Source organism: Vanellus vanellus (genome assembly GCF_965231255.1).
Source record: "Vanellus vanellus genome assembly, chromosome: 1".
Lineage (NCBI taxonomy): Eukaryota > Metazoa > Chordata > Aves > Charadriiformes > Charadriidae > Vanellus > Vanellus vanellus.
In genome coordinates this window covers 157,141,103-157,160,695 of record NC_138905.1, presented here as the reverse complement: position 1 = coordinate 157,160,695, position 19,593 = coordinate 157,141,103, and the positions used below count along the sequence as shown (strand labels likewise).

General features: G+C 37.9%; 1 protein-coding gene across 1 annotated transcript in view; it reads left to right on the top strand.

The window, feature by feature from the left end:
• Window positions 1–19,593, top strand: part of MYO16 (myosin XVI) — a gene marked incomplete at both ends in the record, with an annotated part of 331,914 nt that overhangs the window by 247,658 nt on the left and 64,663 nt on the right.

The following is a 19,593-nucleotide window of genomic DNA, read 5'->3' as shown; positions in this document are numbered from 1 at the left end:
TGCGTGTTCTACTCCTTGACTGATGTATCAAGCAGTCATGATCCAGCCTATGCATTATTTTACTTCTGAAAAACAGCATGGGAATATCAGCTGCTTACACACATCTAAACTTTGTTGCTTTCTTGGAAAAACTTGTGGATGTGAAATTACTGCTCAGACAGGATCATATTCTCTCTGGAAATTCTGTAAATATTCAAAAAGTGCAGGAGAATGGGAGTTTATAATCCCACATGTTTCAAAAGTAAGCCATCTCTGTCCTACCACAGTATTCATCCTGCAGCATGAATCCAACAGTGCAGGCTGGTTGAGGAGAAGATGCAGATAATGTGAGATTGGGAGGAGCAGGCTGCTTTCCTGTTCGGAAGTGGTAGGGGCAATCTCTATATGGCTGTTTCTACATTACTGAATTGAACTTTTCAAGGGACTATTACATGAGCACAAACCCACAGTCTTTTCTACTGTGAAATCCTTACGATGGTTCCTGGCAAGGATTTGGTGATTGCCACCTAGCTTTTCTCACTGCAATTCTCAGATACACTTTGGGGTTTAGCACAGGCCTGGGACTATTCCTGGTGGGCAGTGTGGAGGTAGCTGCTCTCTTTTGAGGATGAAAGAGAGTAACCATATGTACAAAGGTTATTTTATTCTGTTGGCTTCAGTGCCCGAGCATGGTACCATGTGTGTTCAGTCTAACAATATAGGCATAAATCTGGGACGTTGTCTTTTTTTGGAGAAACTTTATTTAAAAATATCACTAAAGTAATGTTTGAAGATTCAAATATAATTTCAATCTTTTTCCTCCAGTCCCTCAAGTATGTGCCAAAGACAAATTTTTACCTAAAAGTCTAGAGGACATCTGGTATCTCACAATAAATATTTATTTGTGGTAATGATAGATAGTAAAACGCGAATAGCAATAAAACCCAACAATATGCCAGCAACATTTAGACTGCTATTTCAAAGTATTCTAGTTTTGTTACTGTCCATCTTCATCTCTTTTCCTGCACAATAAATTATCTTTATGAGTTCTTTGTAGCTGAGGTCCTGTCTTTTTACCTATTTGAACCAGGTCCTAATAATTGTATTAGTATACAAAAAACGAATAAAACAGTGGTGGGGCTAGCATGGTGTCACTGAAAATGAAGTCCATTTTATAATATTCCCTGTGAATATATGTTGAACATAGTCAGAAGTTAGCAATAATTAGTCTGCATACATGTCTTGACACTACTGATTTTTAGATTTGTGCACAAATAGGAACACAGAGCTCTTGGCCCATCAATACTGAAAGAAACTATCAGTGTTTAAGGCTTTTTACATGAGCCATTCCTGTCACACAGGCCAAAGCTTATCTTACTTTGAACAGCAGAACGTGTGAATTCTTCACTTTACTCACCATGACCAGTTAACCTTCATAATTACACTCAGTGTATGGGATAATTCTTTTCATTTCAAATAGTACACGCATGTGGCTATTTGTTCTGTTATTGGCTGAAAAGTAGAACATTTTTAAGCAGAAATGATAGTATTAGATTGCAGTTCAAAAGTACCGTCAGTCCTTCATGCTGTATTTTTTCAGCCAAAAGACTACAGGTAAGAAAGAGTAAAGAATTATTGAATTCAGAGATTATGAGCTACCTTTTCAAAAAGTCTTCTAAAAAAGCATCACTTGTACTGCATCTCTATATTGCCTCAGTGACTGGACAGGATGGTTTTGGAAACCAGATAGTTAGTTTTGGCGATGTTCTTGTAAACTGGATTTGCTTTGTTGGCTGTTCAGTCTAACTCTGGTCCTGTCCTGCTATTCATTGATTGGAGTAAGAAATTATTTTGTCAGATTTCCATATATGCTTATAGACCTAAATTCCATAGACTTTCTCACCTTTCAATTTCTTATCTCCTTTGTTGTCAAACTGGTATTTTTAGTGTTCCAATACTTGGGAAAATAGTATCTTCTCTATTCCTGCAATTATTTTTTCCTCCATTGTGGCTCTTGTACTTCTTTTGCATGGTTCTGAATGGTCTGTGATTTCCAGCCTCTATGTGGGCAGCAATGGTTGTATTGTTATGTACTCGGGCAGACTTTGAGCACAGGCACTGAGCTACTGCGTGCGATGGCCTTCCAAGAGCTGCTTCTTGCAGAACAGTCAAGATGCTGCACAAGAGTCTAAACCTCTTTCTCTCTGAGATACCAGTCATTATTCTTCAAGTTGCAAAAGACAGAAAAAAATGACATCAACTTAAGTTTTACTAAGGGTCCCTCAACCCCAAACCAATACAAATACTGTACAAACAGGTAAAATATAAAATGTCAATTATGACAAGTAGAAATCACAACAGGCCACAATGATACTGGTGTGTATGTGAACAGACTCTGTTCTGAGCTATCTATCCTGGAACCAAGAAGAAAAGAAAAAAACAAAGCCAAAACCAAACAGAAAAACTATTTCTCTAGGTAGAGATAGATAGTTAGAGGCTTAGTTAAAACCTCATAATTAAGGAAGGATCATGAGCAGGAGTAGGATCGGAAAGACAATGAAGGCTTGCTGATTGCCTTTAAACATAGAAATGTATACCAACTGATAGGGCCTCCATTTTCTGTGGTATTTACACATCTGGACGGAGCCATTGTACTGAGAAGCCCAGCAATAAAATAGAGCTCTATCACAGTGAATGAGGATGATGTTCTCTTATTTTCATTTTGGGGCATTTTTTTTGTTTTTGGGGGTTTGTTGGTTTTTTTTTTTCAGTAGGGAATAAGTGTATTTGTTTAATATTTTACTGATTATATTGAAGGAGGAGCAGAAAAGTCAGGAAAAACACCACAAAGAAAGATGAAGGAATTGTTCTTTATTCACTGTAGGAAGCTGTAAACAAGTGAATGCTCTTACCAAGTGCTCTTACTGGGCTGAAAAAGTTTACTCCCCCATGGCTTGCCCCAAGGGACAAAGGAATTACTCCCCATTACTCTGAGGAGAAAGACCTTGACAGTTGACAACAGAAAAACACAGAGGGAGAAAGAAAAAATACATAGTTTCCGTCTCCTAACTTAATGGTGGATGCACTTGAGAATAATAAAGTTTGCTCACACCTTAAATTTTTCTTTAATGTTTTGCAAGAGATGTAAACATAAGTCATTTTTGCTTTGTTCTGTCATTCTCAGCTGTGTCCTTGTTTGTAAATACTAAATACAAGTAAGGACTCTTGACTTTCATGCAGGTTTTCTCTTTTGAAGAGGAGAGTGTCCTCCCCTTTGAGTCATGCCAACTAGCAATTTGACCGTGTGGCCCCAAAGGAGGAAAAATATGCCTACAGACGTAAAACACAAGATACCCTTCTATCCTGATGTAGTTGATAAGTGTGACACTATGAACTATTAATCCAAGAATGATGAGATTTAGAAGTAGCAAAACGTATCCCCAGATGGGTCCCCGTGAGAGGTTTACCCATAACTAAGATTTTCACCTTCAGTTTGTGTCTTGGAGTCCTTCTGATGGTCTGAGTTTCAGGGAATGCGGCTGTGTGGTTCACAGCTTGGCTTAGCTCAGCTGCAAAGTGTTTTATAGTAGCAATGCAAGGAAATCTCGTTTTTCTAGAGCTGAATGTACTATGCAGTTTTCCTCGGCTTACCTGGCTTGAGAAGTAAAGGATATTAATGGTAGTTCTGAAAGCACTGTGCAAAATCAAAGAGAAATCGTGGCCTGGATCCCAACTTGAATTCCCAAAAGACAGTGAATTGATACCCACCTCCAACCTCCCTGCAGTTTTTGTGCATCTACGTCTTCCTTATCATACAGGTAATGTGGTCAGAGTTAAAAAAGTTAGTTGATGAAAAAATTAAAAACCTTTTTTTTGGTGGCCAGTAAAATGACAGAATGTTTAAATTAGTGGCCTTTGTGGTGAAGGGATAGAATATCAGAAAACCTGGACGTTCTATCAGTAATACAGACAGTACCATTGCTATCTTAATTGGATACATTTGAATAAATTTATATTAAGAACTAATTAGGGATTAACATGACTGGTCTCTAGCATATGTTTATGAGTCACATTTGAATGCTTACGATGGCTAAAGAAAGAGAGTAGCTAAGGAAAGGTCATATTTTGCAAGAGAACTTCTTCCTGAGCTACAAAGCTTAATCATTATTTCTATTGCTGTCCTTTTTGGATTTACGGGTTCTGCTTCTGTATTATTAAAGTAAAATTTGACAGCTGCTAGGTGAACCCCTCAATCACCAAAGTTCGCTGATCAGAAAAGAAATCTTGTGGAAATACTAGTTCTTAAGTGGAAGCTGTGACAGCTGCTGTCAATGAATATGTAATAAAAATGGGAATTAATAAGGTCAGATGCTATTAAATGTTGTAAAAACAGGCAGCACCGAAATAATTATGAAATGATATATGTGATTTCAACGGATTTGCCAACTCCAGCTGCAGTGTTTGTGCTGAATGTGCCTGCAGTGTTGGCTCAATTTCTAAAGCTCTTTGAGTAGAGAGACAGAAAAAAGTTTTTACCTTATCTTTAAAACAGAAAGCTTTGAGTAACATGCATTTTAGACTCCTGGAAAGGTTTACCCATATATTTTCCATTAATACCTTCAGAATTGTTCTCAGTGAGCTAGATTTTGAAATTCTAGCTTTACTTTACAGTCAAGGCAGTGGCACAAACAATGTTGTGAAGAGTTCAGGTTCCAATTTGCAGCCCAAATTGTACACATAGGCAAATTATCATAGAATGGTTTAGGTTGGAAAGGAACTTGAAGATCATCAAGTTCCAACCCCCCTGCCATAGGTGGGGACACCCCCCACTAGACCAGGTTGCCCAAGGCCACATCCAGACTGGCCTTGAACACCTCCAGGGATGGGGCCTCAACAACCTCTCTGGGCAACCTGTTCCAGTGCCTTACCACCCTCAAAGGGAAAAACTTCTTCCTAATGTTCAATCTGAACCTGCCCTCTTCCAGTTTAAAGCCATTTCCCCTTGTCCTATCGCTACATGCCCTAGTAAAAAGTCCTTCCCCAACTATCCTGTAGAACCCCTTTAGGTACTGGAAGGCCGCAATAAGATCTCCCCGGAGCCTTCTCTTCTCCAGACTTCTTCAGATATCCTCAAATATCCTTTTCCTGGAAGAAAGAAAACAGTAAAATAACCATGGAATTAGGAACTGTCTCTAGATGGCTGTTTCTTTCCAGCATTTAACGTTTTGATATCTTATTTAAAATGTGGATAATTCCACCCAAGATATACAAAAAGTTCTTTAGTAGGAATGTAGTCATTTGTTATGGTTTTGGTATTCAGTGCAATGGCAAGAAAGTATCAGGGTGTGCTCTATTACCAGTTTAGAACAATAGGGCTCAGAAACTCTCTGGGGCACAGACAGAGCCTGGTTGTACAAGCTTAATATCTAGAACTTAATCTCTTTGCATCAATTAATAAAATGGATCCTGGCTGACTTTTGTGTCATTCACCTCACTTGGTGCTCAAGGAAGACATGTAAAAGCCATTTGGAATATAAATTTTTAAAATTAATGATAGTGATTGAGGACCCATCTAGTGTAATAAGGCGAGCTTATATTTCTTGCCCAGCGAAGTACAAGAATACAGCTGTTCAGGAATGTTCAGGTAAAAATGAGGCAGTAAGATGTTCTGTTTCGCTCATTCTGAACAATTTTGTTTTGGTACCATCCTCCTCTACAAATACTTCTCTACTGTTAGTGTTTTATAAATTGGATTAGAAATTAAAATAAGTTTTTCCTCTCTCTTTCTTCTTTAACGTGGTTCACCAAGTTGCTGAACAGTACCCAGTGCTTTGCTCTCCCTGTGTTTTAGTTTCCTTGGTCAAGGAAGAATTTACGAACTACCGCCTTAAAGACAGACATTCACATGTCACACGTATTTCTTGTGTCTGGGACACTGCTTAGCAATAGAGACTGCATGGCCCAATTGTGCAGGTCCTGAAAGAAGTCATCTGTGTTTGCCTTCCCTGCTGTTTGTGGCAAACCTTCAGGGCTTTTGGACCTCGGTATAACCCCTGTGGATTATGTGAACTATAAGCAAATTGAGCCTTTCACTTAGCTGATGAGAACGTCAGGATTTCTATGACAAAAAAAAAAAAAATGCTGTTCAGAAAGCCCAAATAATTGTCTGATAGTGCTCTATTCCTTGTCTTTATTTCTGCACTTTTTGAGGGTTTCTTGGAATTTCATTACTGTCTCTCAAGTTTCTAGACTGTCTTTTCTGGATTTAACTCTTTCAACTCAGTCTTGTGTTTTCCATCATGGAGCTTCCACCCTGCCTTCTGTTGCTGCTCAAGGAACAGCAGAGAAAATTCCATACCGTGAAGGACAACGTGAAGGCTGTATGTAGAGACATCTCTTACAGTGATGTTGCAAGAAGAGATAAGTCAGTAGAATGTTATGATTTACCATTTCCAGTTCTCTTTGAAAGTGGCTTCAATTGTATCACTCTAGTCTTTAGTTTTACCTATGCATATGCAGACCTACAACTTAGATTATAAGCAGTTGTTTGTGCTCACTGGTAAGACAGTGCCATGGGCAGGTTTGGAGTTACAGTATTAGGCCACCTTCTTTTTCTTCTTCTTCCTCTTCTTCGTCCCGTTCTTCCCCTCTTCTTCTCCCTCCTTTTCATTAACTAACTTTATTCTCCTCTATGGACAGAATATGTTAAAATATTGTAATTACAACAGGTAAGCTGTATGGAGTCACTTAAAAATAAAGAATATCTAGGATTTTACTGTATTGAAAATAGAATGTTAAAAAGAGTTAACATTCTGATGATTTTTTTTGTTTTAAAGTAACTTAAAAAGATGGCAAAACATCCATTTTAATAGGAAATATTAGGAAGGAAGATATGGAACACAATGATAATGGATTCTTATAATAATCATAGCAGTGAGGGTAAAAAAGTATGTTCGAAGTCTATTTTAATTACAGGTTTTCCTCTGATTTCAGTATGAAGTTATTCTTAGGTGAAATTCTTCTTAGAAGTTACACTTAACTGCAGAACCTGAAAGCTGCAGTTTTACTCAGGGCAGCGTTCATTGATACTGAAATGCTCTAATAGTGGACTTAAGGTCAAAAATGGCTTCAGAGCACTTGATTGTTACTAACTCATCCAGACAATTGACTTTGCTTGGAGGTCATTCTGAGGAGATATATTTTTTCTCAGGCAGGAAAATTCATGTTCATGCTAATATTGCTTTGTCAAATGTCTGTCCTTCTGCAACTGGCATAAAGCCATTGTTAATAACTATTGTAAGCCTTTGATCAAATTTGCACTATTAGGTGATGCTGTATTGCACAGATGTATTGTTTTTCTTTGTGAATATTGTGTGGGACTCATCATTGCATATCTGAACTCCCTTTGTCCAGAAGCTTTTTGGTATTTTTTTATTTTCTCTCTCTCTGTCTTTCCTCTCTCTTTTTAACCTCTTGAAAGTTATAAGGGAAGTTATAATATTTCATATTTCAATGTATCATATTTCATCATATTTCAATATATTCATATATTCAATATATGAATATATATCATTTATGAGTTTAAAAAGTGCATCAAAACAATTCAGAATCTCATGAGCGAGTTAGGCAGGACATTAGTGAGAATGATGTACTGAGTAGATTGCAAAGTGATAGGTCATCACACTGGTCCTTTTAGCTTTATTGGCTGCTATACAATAATATCATGAGTCTTCTCATAGAACACTGCATTGGTGTGTGCCACGATATCTTAAATCGTTGCAAGAAGAGCAAGACGTAATCTGACTGGTGTTGAAAAGCAATATTCCATTAAAGTAGATGTAATGATATCAATTTATACCAAATGGCAACCTCCGCGTTGTGTAATTTGTTGCTTCTGACCTAGAGCTGGAAGTGATATTTCTGATTGGGGGTAATAATTTTTGTTTGTCTTTATTTAGATTGTAAGAAAAGGTAAGTGAAGTATTTTGAAGCCATCAGTTTTGAACGCACCTTAAACCCAAATTCATAAACATGGTAATGACTAATTTCGTGTGAAGAATGAAGGTTGTCCACAAAGTTTAAAACTATAATTTTTAAAATTACTATGTCTTTGGCAGTTTTGGTAATCATCACTTCTATAAAGAAGTGTTGTGGGTTGACCCCAGTGGGCAGCTCAGCCCTACACAACTGCTTGCTCACTCCTCCCCAGTGGGACGTGGGGGAGAATCAGACAGGCAAAAAACTAATGGGTTGAGATAATGACAGTTTAATAGGGAAAACAAAAGCTGCACGCACAAGCAAAGAAAAATAAGGAATGCATTCTCTACTTCCCATTGTCAGGCAGTGTTTAACCATTACCAGGAAAGCAGAGCTCCACCATGTGTAAAGGTTACCTGGGAAGACAAATGCCATCACTCCAAATGTCCCCTCTTCCTTCTTGTGGTTTACCTCAAACCAGGACATTTCTTCTTCCCCCGGCTTTTTTTTTTTTTTTTTCTCCTTTGCCAACATTTCTGATAGGGAGGTCCAGTTTGGAATCTTTTACAGTAGTCTCAGAATTATTCTAAATTACTAATCCTTTGTGTAAACTTGCTGATGTAGGAGATTATTATGCTTTAAGGGATGACCAGAACCCAGAGTGCACTGACATTCTCCCTGGCAAGCCACATGTATCAGAATTGGTGTTCATCACCTGTGGACTTGCATAGATTTGGTACAATGTGATGATATAGTGATAGTATCTGGCCTGTTGATATTACGAAAAAATGAAATAGCTCTGTGTGTTACAGATAGACTAAATGTAGATAGAATATTCTGTTTTACCCCCATTAGGTGTTTCTTTGTAGCTGTTTGGCTTATTTTCTCCATTTTCCCCCTTAGATCCTCTTTAATACTCAAACGACAAGAAACATACTAGATAACTTAAGATGCCTATGGTGGCTCAACTAATGAGCCTGGACTTAATTTGTAGTGTATAGAGAAAAATGGTCATTTTTAGGGTATGATTCAATCAACATTTTACATGTATCCGTTTTTGCAGGTATTTCACAGTCTCAGTCTAGCTCCCATCTATGGCAAGGAACAGAATTAATGGTTTGTTACAGGCTCCAACAAAAAACGGAGAACATCTTAGAGTTGAAACAGAAGCAGCTTTTGAAGTTATACCATGGTATCATCAGTTCTCAAGCCCACAGAATAAGTAATATTGTACATACAGTCCTTACGTTACATGTCACAGAGATGGACTGTGAAAATGATAAGCTGATGGTGTTTTGGGGGCTTACTGACAGTGCACAAATGAGTATAAGGGAAAATAAAGTTTCTTTTTTGACTGGAATTTTCAGTGGTAGATCAGACATCTAGCTTTATTCTATAGCGAGATATTCTGTATTTAGAAAGCAAAAATAAAAATCAGTGTTGTTTGCTGGGCATCTTCTGAGTTTTATAATATAACCCTCATTTGCTAAAGCGATTATAAATGGGTATAAACTCTTGTGTCATTCCACTGAAGTCTGTTGAATTATTCATGTCTGTCATGTACTTAGAGTTCTGCAGGATCGACATGAAAAGGAGTCCCTTGAGCAGAGGAATGTAATTAGCTAATAAAATAGGCAGATACAAGGAAATAAAGGTGGCATGGTCAGTTTTAAGTTAGGTGGTCCCTAACTGCCAAATGTTTGGTGTGCAATCTGAATAATCTTCCAGCATTATTTATATTACATTTAGTATGGAAAGTATAAAACTTAGTGGAGCTTCTTACGGGGAGTTTATTGCTTTGTGCAATAAAGAATGTACTGGCTTTTAGGCTGTTTCAAAGAGAATCTCAAGGGATTGTTCTCCCTCCACTACTATGGGTATGCGAGGTATTTTTCTGCCCTTTTTTTTTCTGCCTTTTTTTTTTTCCTAGCTAGGTTCATTTTCTGAGGCAATGATAAATCTATCGGGCACACACAAACACGACTGTGGCTGAACTGTTTCAGCAGTTCCAGTGGTTTTCTTTATTTTAACTTAAGGAAGGATCTGTGAAATTTAAAATGTTTATTTTCTTTCCAGAGTTAAGTGCCACCCTTGGTACCTCTGGACTGACATTCAGTTTCCACTAGCATTTGACATTTCTTATCCTTCAGGGTTAACTAATCATTTATTAAATCACTAAATAACCCTATTACTCCTTATAATATCTATGCGTATTTTACATCTGTGAATTTAAAAGCTTGTGCTGTTTCTAAACACAGAAAAATATTCCCACAGAGTACTAAAATAGCTACCACAGTACTGTATTCCATCTAAATGCTTGGATTATAAAAATAGTTAATATTATATTGGTGTACAAATAAGAATATTGAAAGTTCTTGACCCATATCTCACAAGCTAAGTGAGTTCTCTGTGTCTATAACAAGCAGATAATAACATTAAATGATTTCAGAACCTTGATGTTTCAACAAAAATAATTATGGAGTACTTCATAATTTGCTGACATTACATAATGACAAAGATAATGGACATAGATTTATATATGGTAGTAAGAAGTTCAGTTAAAGGCTTGGCGAAGAAATAAACCTGTTAAAAGAAAATATTATCAACCACTAATATCTTCACTAATCCTTATACACTGAAACCCTTTTAAGGAAATGCCTTTTAAAATAATAGACCTTTTAAATTAATACAAACAGCCTAGCTTCAAAATGAACATTTTAAAGAATTAAGTATGCAACACATTAGTTTATGCTAATGGCATTATGCAGGAACTTTGAATTATCTAACTAAGGTGCAAATTGTCACACGGATGGATTAATTTTACTGTATAGTTTTAAAATAATTCCTTTGTGTTCATTGATTAATTAAATATAACTGTGTGCTTTCAGTGCCTAGAAAAATATAATTAGTTGCTCTTTACTGTTTTTTTTTCTGCTGATAGGACTTGTATAAATGTAGTCCAGCTGCTCCACACTCAAAAGCGACTGTGACCCTCCTGCTGTTTTTTCTTTCTGTGGTTCTGCAGCTGTTAAATTCTTTCCACTCAGCTCAGACATTCGTGGCACCCTTTTTCTCCTTATCCACATCTTGATATTCTTTACAACCATTTAATCTTCAGCAGAAGAACCTGGAATGAGACGTCCTACAGCTAGATTTCCTAGTCAGACTGAATAGTAGGAGGCAGTTAATACTGGTGACATCTGAGAGCAAACACAAAATCCTCTGCAAGCATGCATATAAAATCCTTTTATGTATCTTAATCACTGGATCTTACTTTGCTTTTTTCCTTAGACCAATGTGGCATTAATTTAACATCATCAGTTTTAGCAGAATTACTCCTGCTGTACTCCAAGGTAAATGAGAGCAGAACCTGGTCACGTATTGATATAGTACACCAAGGGGAGAGCCTTAGCCTGTCTTGAAAAATGTTGCTTGTGTATGGTTTGTCTAACCACTATACAGTCCCGAGCCAGGTCCGTTACCCACACTGATACTACTCACAGGGTTCAGAGGGCACAAGAGAAGCTCCCACAGAAGGGAGTGAAGATAGACATAAACTTCCAGAGAAGCTATTTTGCCTGTATGGTTTAAGAACATCCTAAAAACCTGCTCCATAATCCCAATACACCTTGTCTGAGCTACTAGTGAGCATTGTGGGATTTTATGTATCATTATTCCTCTTTGGCTGAGTCAAGGTTGCACAGAAGAGAAAAAACAAAAGCAAGGAAGAAATCAAGCATCATCTAGGTGGAACATCAAATTCAATCCTATTTCACTTTAATATCAGATTTTCCATTTTAGTCTGGTTTTGCTTTCTGCTTCTGCAATATATGTCTATCTCACTATATTTCCAAATGATCTGGGAAGTGCTTTTTTGGCAAACAACGAGCCAATGAAGTAGCAACCCCTCCAGGACACCAAATAGGATAGTGTATAAGCCCACCTCGATGTTTCAGCTCAGTATCACATCACATTTCTGAAAAGGCCTTGTGTATTTTTCAGAAAGAGTCATAAGTCACTTTGCTTTACACAGCTTCTTTGCAGTTATTTCAGGCATCTGATTCCAGGCTTCCAAACACTGGGACAAGAGCTGGGCCAAAGCATGTCCTTCTCTGAATACCATTTCAAAGTCTTCTCATAATTTCACCCCCTTTTAATATTATGCCCACCACTGTGCCTGCAGATCTGTAGACCAGAAGTCATTACCTTGTCCTGTGGCCCTTGAAGGATGACTTTCTATCTTGACCTACTCAAAGTCAGCCTGCTGGTGAAGCCCAGCATCCAGTTTCCTGGAGGCCAAGTGCACAATACTATGATAATCACCAAAACTCTTGCCTTGGAGTGTGATTTTAAAGAAAGGGATGCATAAGACATCTTCTAATTCCTTATAGCCTCAGTAGTAAGATGTGGCTTAGACTTTGTGGCCATGTTTTTTCTCTCTGGTAGGAAAGAGCAAAAATTTACCCATCTGCTCAGTCATCTTTTGGATGCTACTCCCAGGCATTCTTTTATTCCGGTCTTTGTTAAAAAAAGAATACCTTTTGATTTTTGGTGATTTCAGACCTTTCAGTTTTGCAGGAGGACTTTTAATTTTGATGCCCTGTCTTCACATGGCTATATCTGCGGTGAAGGGAAACTATTTTCATTACACACCAGAACTATATCACCTCTGTGTTATATAGACTCAAATTAGCAGGTTGATAAAGAATGTTAAATTAGTTCTGCAGTTATATATTCTGCAGTGAAACATTTTACTGCTCTGTGTGCCTGTTTGTGGAGTGCCCAAGCATGAAGAGGAAGTTAGCTATGGAGAAGGCCTATCTGTTTAGAGGTGAATGTAAACATTTACGGAGTTAGAGGCAAGTGTTCATATAATAGGGCTGCTTGGTGTTTGTTGATGAGAAGCTCAACATGAGCTGACAATGTGCACTTGCAGCCCGGAAGGTCAACCATATCCTGGGCTGCATCAAAAGAAGCGTGGCCAGCAGGTCAAGGGAGGTGATTCTGTCCCTCTACTCCGCTCTGGTGAGACCCCACCTGGAGTACTACATCCAGCTCTGGGGCCCCCAACATAAGAAGGATGTGGACCTGTTGGAGCGAGTCCAGTGAAGGGCCACGAAGATGATCCAAGGGCTGGAGCACCTCTTCTGTGAAGACAGGCTGAGAGAGTTGGGGTTGTTCAGCCTGGAGAAGAGAAGGCTCCAGGGAGACCTTATAGAGGCCTTCCAGTATTTGAAGGAGGCCTACAGGAAAGATAGGTAGGGACTCTTTATCAGGGGGTGTAGTGATAGGACGAGGGGTAACAGTTTTGAACTCTGGGAGGGTAGATTTAGATTAGATATTAGGAAGAAATTCTTTACTGTGAAAGTGGTGAGATACTGGAACATGTTGCGCAGAGATGTTCTGGAGACCCCATCCCTGAAAGCATTCAAGGCCGAGTTGGATGGGGCTTTGAGCAATCTGGTCTAGTGGAAGGTGCCCCCGCCCATGGCAGGGGATATGGAACTCGATGATCTTGAAGGTCCCTTCCAACCTACACCATTCTATGATTCTATGATGCTAGCATATTTCTGAGTTAATTTTTGCCAATTTCTTAACTAAATTTATTTTTACATTGCTTTATCAAGATGGAATGGGAATGTCAGCTTTAAGTAAGATGATGCAAAAGTATTGTAATGCAAATCTTTAGCAGATGTTGTGATTTCATTTTTTTATTTGCATAGCTGAATCCACTAATCCCAAGAGCTGAACTATAATTTATATTCTATTTATTATTCTGCTGCCACATTGTCTGAGATGAGGAAGCCCCTGCTTAATTACATGAAGTATATGAATAAATATTCTAGGATTAAAACCACACATACATTTGTTATTTCTTCTCTCCAGAAAATGAAATTCAGATGTCTAGAAAAGATTAAGGGTAGCAAAACCTAATGTAAAAATGTAAAATTTAGGAAAGAAAAAAAATAAACCCTTCCAATTCATTTATCTGTCACCCATCCTAAAGTAGTATTTTTATCTGAGAAATTTATTTTATTTTTTATTCAGTCTAAATTAAAATATCCCAAATGGCCACTTCTTATGCAAGGGTATTCTAATCCAGTGGATTTCATAGCCCTTATCCTCTCTTAAAAGTCTGTACTGAGCTCCACATGGGGTCAGTTGGCTGACCCACATGCAGGTCACCGTAAAATGCTATTCTGGGGATTTTCTGAGTCTTTTCCTCTTTTATTTCTTAGTCCTTAATTTTGCTCTTTTATCTCAGCTACATACCATTTATATCACTCTAAGTATATTTTCCTTTTTCCATAGACATGTTAAAGCATGCTTATGCCCCTCTACCTCTTTATACAGGAAGTGAATTTTTAATTGTTAAAGTAGAAAATCCGAATGTTTCATCAGTTGAAAAGTTTCTGGCTTCCAGTGGCATATATAAAAACATTGTGGTAAAACTCTGATACCTGGTCAGTTTGCTGTAAGGTCACTTTTAGCATTATTGCTTTCCAGGGCTTTTTCTGTCAGCAAATGTCTGTGTGCCGGATTAACCCAGAGAGAATAAAACTGCTTGCAGTTTTTCCAAAATTACTCTAATTTTATTTTCTCCCTTGATGTTTATTGTTTTGCAGATCAAGCCGTTTAATCCTGTGTTACTTGGTATCAATGATTCTATGATATTTAAAGAACTAAGACTTGCATGGTAGGCAGGTACTCTAAACTTTTGGTTCGTTGACATACATTGTTTCAAATCTATCAGGCACATTGCACTTCATGCTCACCTCTACAGCAGTCTGAATTATTTCTGTAATTCTGTATGAAACAACCTCAGTGCAAAATGTTTTTCATATAAAGGTGAACCTTATAGTCCCCTTAAACGATATTTTTGCAGTCCTATAAAAGAAACCCAAAATGCAGTCTGTTTGTCCACTGTAATCTGTTATTTATGAAGCCATCTTTTTCTTCTCCACATCCAAAGATATATTCTCTCCAAATTTTGAATACCTGGTTTGCTTGTTAATATTTACGCTGTATAATGAGATATTTATGTCATATATATTGTACAGGGATTGGCAGAATCAGTTTTCTGTTCTTCTCTTGGAAACTATAATAATCTATTTCCCCTTTTATAATTACCTGGAATTCCTCATGCTCCTCATAGTTCAAAAATAATTAGGTTAGAAAAAAAGAATATAACACAAGGAAGTGGAGTGACTATATATCCTTTATATACACATAACACTAATCAAAATTCCATTCTATTCTTTGCTTCTGACTGCTTTTATAAGGTTTCTAATACTTGAAAATTTTCCAGATATCCTCTTTCTTTTCCTTAAAAAAAGTACATTTCTCTTTTCATTAGGTAGGTCCTCTAGAAATTTCAGCTCTCACTTGACAGATTTTTCAAATACAAACTATGCCTAACCCACTCTCCCCATCCTCCCCAAATCCAAACAAACAAAACTAAAAATCCTGAGTTATGAGCACATAGTGACAAGTTTTGCAAACAAAGTCCATCTCTTTCGCATACTTCACAGACATAATAATACATCAATCTGTTACTGGTTGTCAGAGGAAGAAAAGAGGAAGTTTAGAAAGGAAAAAAAGAAATTAGCGAGACAGCACAACCTGGATTTGCTCCTTTGTGATGACAATTTTTACATTTCTGCTAACAGAAACACAGGATACAAGTTAATTTTGATTGCCTTCTTTTATTCACTACCATTTGAATAGATTTTACTAAATCACGCCATTTTACCTTGGCAAACAGAACACATCATAGTAAACAAAAGAGAAAATGAAACTGCAACATAATGAATTACGCTGGCAGGACTGAGTATTTTTCCTTGCATAAGCTGTGTTTGGATATTTAAAACTTAAAACTACATTACTTAACACTCCTATAAAGCAGTTACATGCCAGCCATACATGATTTTTATTTTGTAAATAATGACAAAGACAAGGAGAGAAGCAGTTACTTTCAGGAAAGAGTTGAGCTCTGGTGTTAGAAGCTGTCCCCTTACTGAGGATGTTGGATTGCAATTAGTAGGTACCTCTGACTTTGTAATTTTTCATCTTTCTTACATAGCTAGGTAAGAGAGAGACCTGAGAAAAAGAACAGCAACAAACAAACAAACAAACAAAGTAGTTCTGAGGCTTCAGTTCAAAGACATCTATGTTGTTTGTTTAAGCTGTTGATTTGGAGCTGCTTGTTTTTTTGCCCTTTGTACTTGCCATGTTCTTTCCATTAGCATCTTCTATCACGTTGAGGTGCGACTGAAATTGAGTGTGTGGTGTTTATTCCAATGCTTAAAGATTTACTCTGTGTACAGAACTGGCAGTACAGCCCTACAGCCTATTTGTGCACACTCTGTGTAAATCAAATAGCGTGCTGAGCCTGAGAATATTACTGTGGGTTACTGTGCCATACCCTGAACTGGGGAATATTCTGTCTCTGGCAAAAACAGCCTGCTGGATCTTGTCAGCTGTGCACTTAGGGAAGTGAGGGAGAAAATGATCAGATAACATCCTTATCTGTGAAGACCCAAGAGAACTGAGTTTTCCATATTCACAAGCTACCTGAAGGTATTGGCAGCAGTATCTAGTCCAAACAAGCACAAAATCTCCCTGATAAAGAGCATCATTCAGAAGCAAAGGAAGAGAGGTCAGAGTACAGCTTCTGCAACACCAGAGGATCCTGGCCAGTCTGTACACGCTCACAGTGCTAGCCTGTCTAGCCAAAAGCTCTTTCTTCTGTTTAGGTGTGTAAAAATGACAAGTTAAGACAAGGAGGGTGCTGAGGACAAAGCTGGGGAAAACGGAGCTTCCCTCACACTGATTTCCTGGGGGTGGGGGTGTAGTTGGGGAGAGCCCCCCCGATGGTGGTGTTCCCTGTCTCGACTTGTAACTGGAAGACGTCTTGCAGTTATTTCCTAATCAACATTACATTAGCCTTGACATGGCGGTGGGGGGGTGTTGGTTCAATTTAATCATTTAAATTGTTTTGGAACCCTTAGTGAATGAGTTGCTCTGCCTAGGCCATGAAATAGTATTTTTTATCAGCTTCTTGACTTCGCTAAGAGAGAGATTTACTTTGTCTAATATTAGATGTCTATGCTGGAGTCAAGAGCATAAACCGTCTTTATACTCAATGGAAAGAAATGGGGGTCTTACAGTGCACAATTCATCTGACCTATTTTAAACATCGATATTACAGCAGAATATATGACACCTGAATAGTGTCTTCTAGTTACTCTTAAGAAAGTCTAGACAACTAACTCATCAATCCAAGTTTAGCTGAAGTGTATTTCACCAGATTAAAAACTTCTTTTAGCAAGGTAGCTCTGAGCGTGCCCACTGGATTCCTCAGGATCCTCTCTAAAGCCTTACAAATACACTCTGTATTACCTTCTCTGGGCAAAATGTATGACCTGTCAGTGAGAAGAAGCCTGGTATTTAATTGGGTTTGTTCATTCATTTCAGAGTGAACTAAGGCTGCAGTGGTGGGGGAAGAATTCTCTGGTAATGGAAAGTTTCAAAGACTCTCCAGATTATATTTCCCCAGAAGCAAGCCCTGTTGTTTGCAAGTAACTCAAGTTTATCTATACAAGTTTGCACCATAAATTCACTATTTTTATTTCTGTTTTCTGTGATACAGTAAATCTGAAAAATAGTAAGTTCTTTTGCTATTCTTGAGGCCATGAAAGGGTTAATTTTAAGACCATTAAATTATTGTGTCTACATGGTAACACAAGCTCAGATCCCAGTAGAAAGTATTTCATACACCAAAGATATGTCATTTTGCATCTTGAAAATAATGTCTCACTTATAAGTTTTTATTTCTTTCTTCATATCTTAGTTTATTGTCAATTTTGTTTTGCTTTCTTTTTAACATAACTTTTTACTGAGGGTAATAGCAAGTTTAAAATACAAAAAAAAAAAAATTCCCTAAAATGAAGTTATAGTGTTTGGTTGTCTCCCCAAAAGGAAAAAAATGAAGAAAGTTTAAATATTTTAACTCAGTTAAAATTAAGTACAAAAAATAGAGTAAGATTATGATTAGAATACCACTTATGTCCAGGACAAATTTGGGCTGCCACCAATAGGTGTGGTCTGCTCATTCCCACTTACCATTCCCATTACTTTCCTCGTGTTAACACTGGTATTTGCACAACTGGGCTGAGAATCAAATCAGGGAACCATTCCGGTTGAAAAATAGCTACAAATTTTGTGTTGTTTTTGTTCGAGCAGCCTTAGACAAGATAAAAGTGATTGATCTGAGAGAGCAGATGATGACACGAGGTTTAAAGGTGCTTTTTCATCCTAGGTGCTTAGATAGCCAGTATATTTGAAGACAGGCTGAGTTAGGGTTGTTCAGCCTGGAGAAGACTCTGGAGAGACCTTATAGCGGCCTTCCAGTATCTGAAGGGCGCCTGCAAGACTTTTTGCAAGGGCATGTAGTGATAGGACAAGGTGTAATGGCTTCAAACTGGAAGAGGGTATATTTAGAATAGATATAAGGAAAAAAAATTTCACAATGAGGATGATGCGGCACTGGAACAGGTTGCCCAGAGAAGCTGTGGAGGCCCCATCTCTAGAGGTGTTCAAGGCCAGGCCGGATGAGGCTTTGAGCAATCTGGCCTAGTGGGAGGTGTCCTTGCCTATGGCAGGGGGGTTGGAACTAGATGATCTTCAAGGTCCCTTCCAATCTAAATCATTCTACGATTCTGTGATTCTAAGATAGATAGAAGAAATAAGGAAGTTCTGTTAGTCAGCCAGACAAGTAGACCTAAGGGTGAGATTCCTCTCAGCCACTCAGAATGCAAGCATCCAGCCTGGACTTCTCTTCTGAGTCCATCTATGGTTGGTAGAGAAAGGCACCTCCAGAGGGCAATCTCTTCTCATTTTAACAAAAATATCTAGGATGCATAGAACAAGTCACCCTATGGAAATACCTATTTTAACAGACTGTCTTGAAAACAAGATGACTAACTCGGGCTAGTAGTGTAGCTTTTCAGTGTCTAACATAGGGAAAGGGAAATCATCTTCCAAATGACTTGTGTTCACAGAGGAAGTTTGTGGCAGAATTACGTTCCATAGTTAGCTCTTTCTCTGCTACCACAACCATTAACCTGTCTTCTTTTTCTAAGATCGAGCTTGCTTTACTGGATAGAATGGAACTGTGAACTCTGATTAGACTTCCAGGATCATGTGGTGGAATTCCAGAGACTTTTAAAGCTAGGGGAAAGCAGTGGATCATTTTTGTCTGGCCTCCTGTATAATACAGGTTGTAAAGAATGTTTGGTTATCATTGTTTTGAGTTCAGTGATTTGTACGGTTCTAAAGTAAATTTGATCCAAACTTAAAATTTCAATCTTTTAAATTTTAATTTTGCCTCTGTTTCAGGAATGAAATATATTTCTTTGGGTTTCTGCTGTGAGTGAGATTCAGGCTGACCACTTTCACAGTTACTTCTTCATGCATTGTTAAGTCAATGCTGCATCAACTTTGTTTCAGTCAGCAGTTGCTAAGCTTTCCAGCAGTTGTCTCTCTAACACCTCTGATTCTCTATGATTTCTAAGAAAATCTAGTTGATAGAAGTATGGAAATGAGGTGGCCCCAGCCTTAACAGCAGTCCATAAA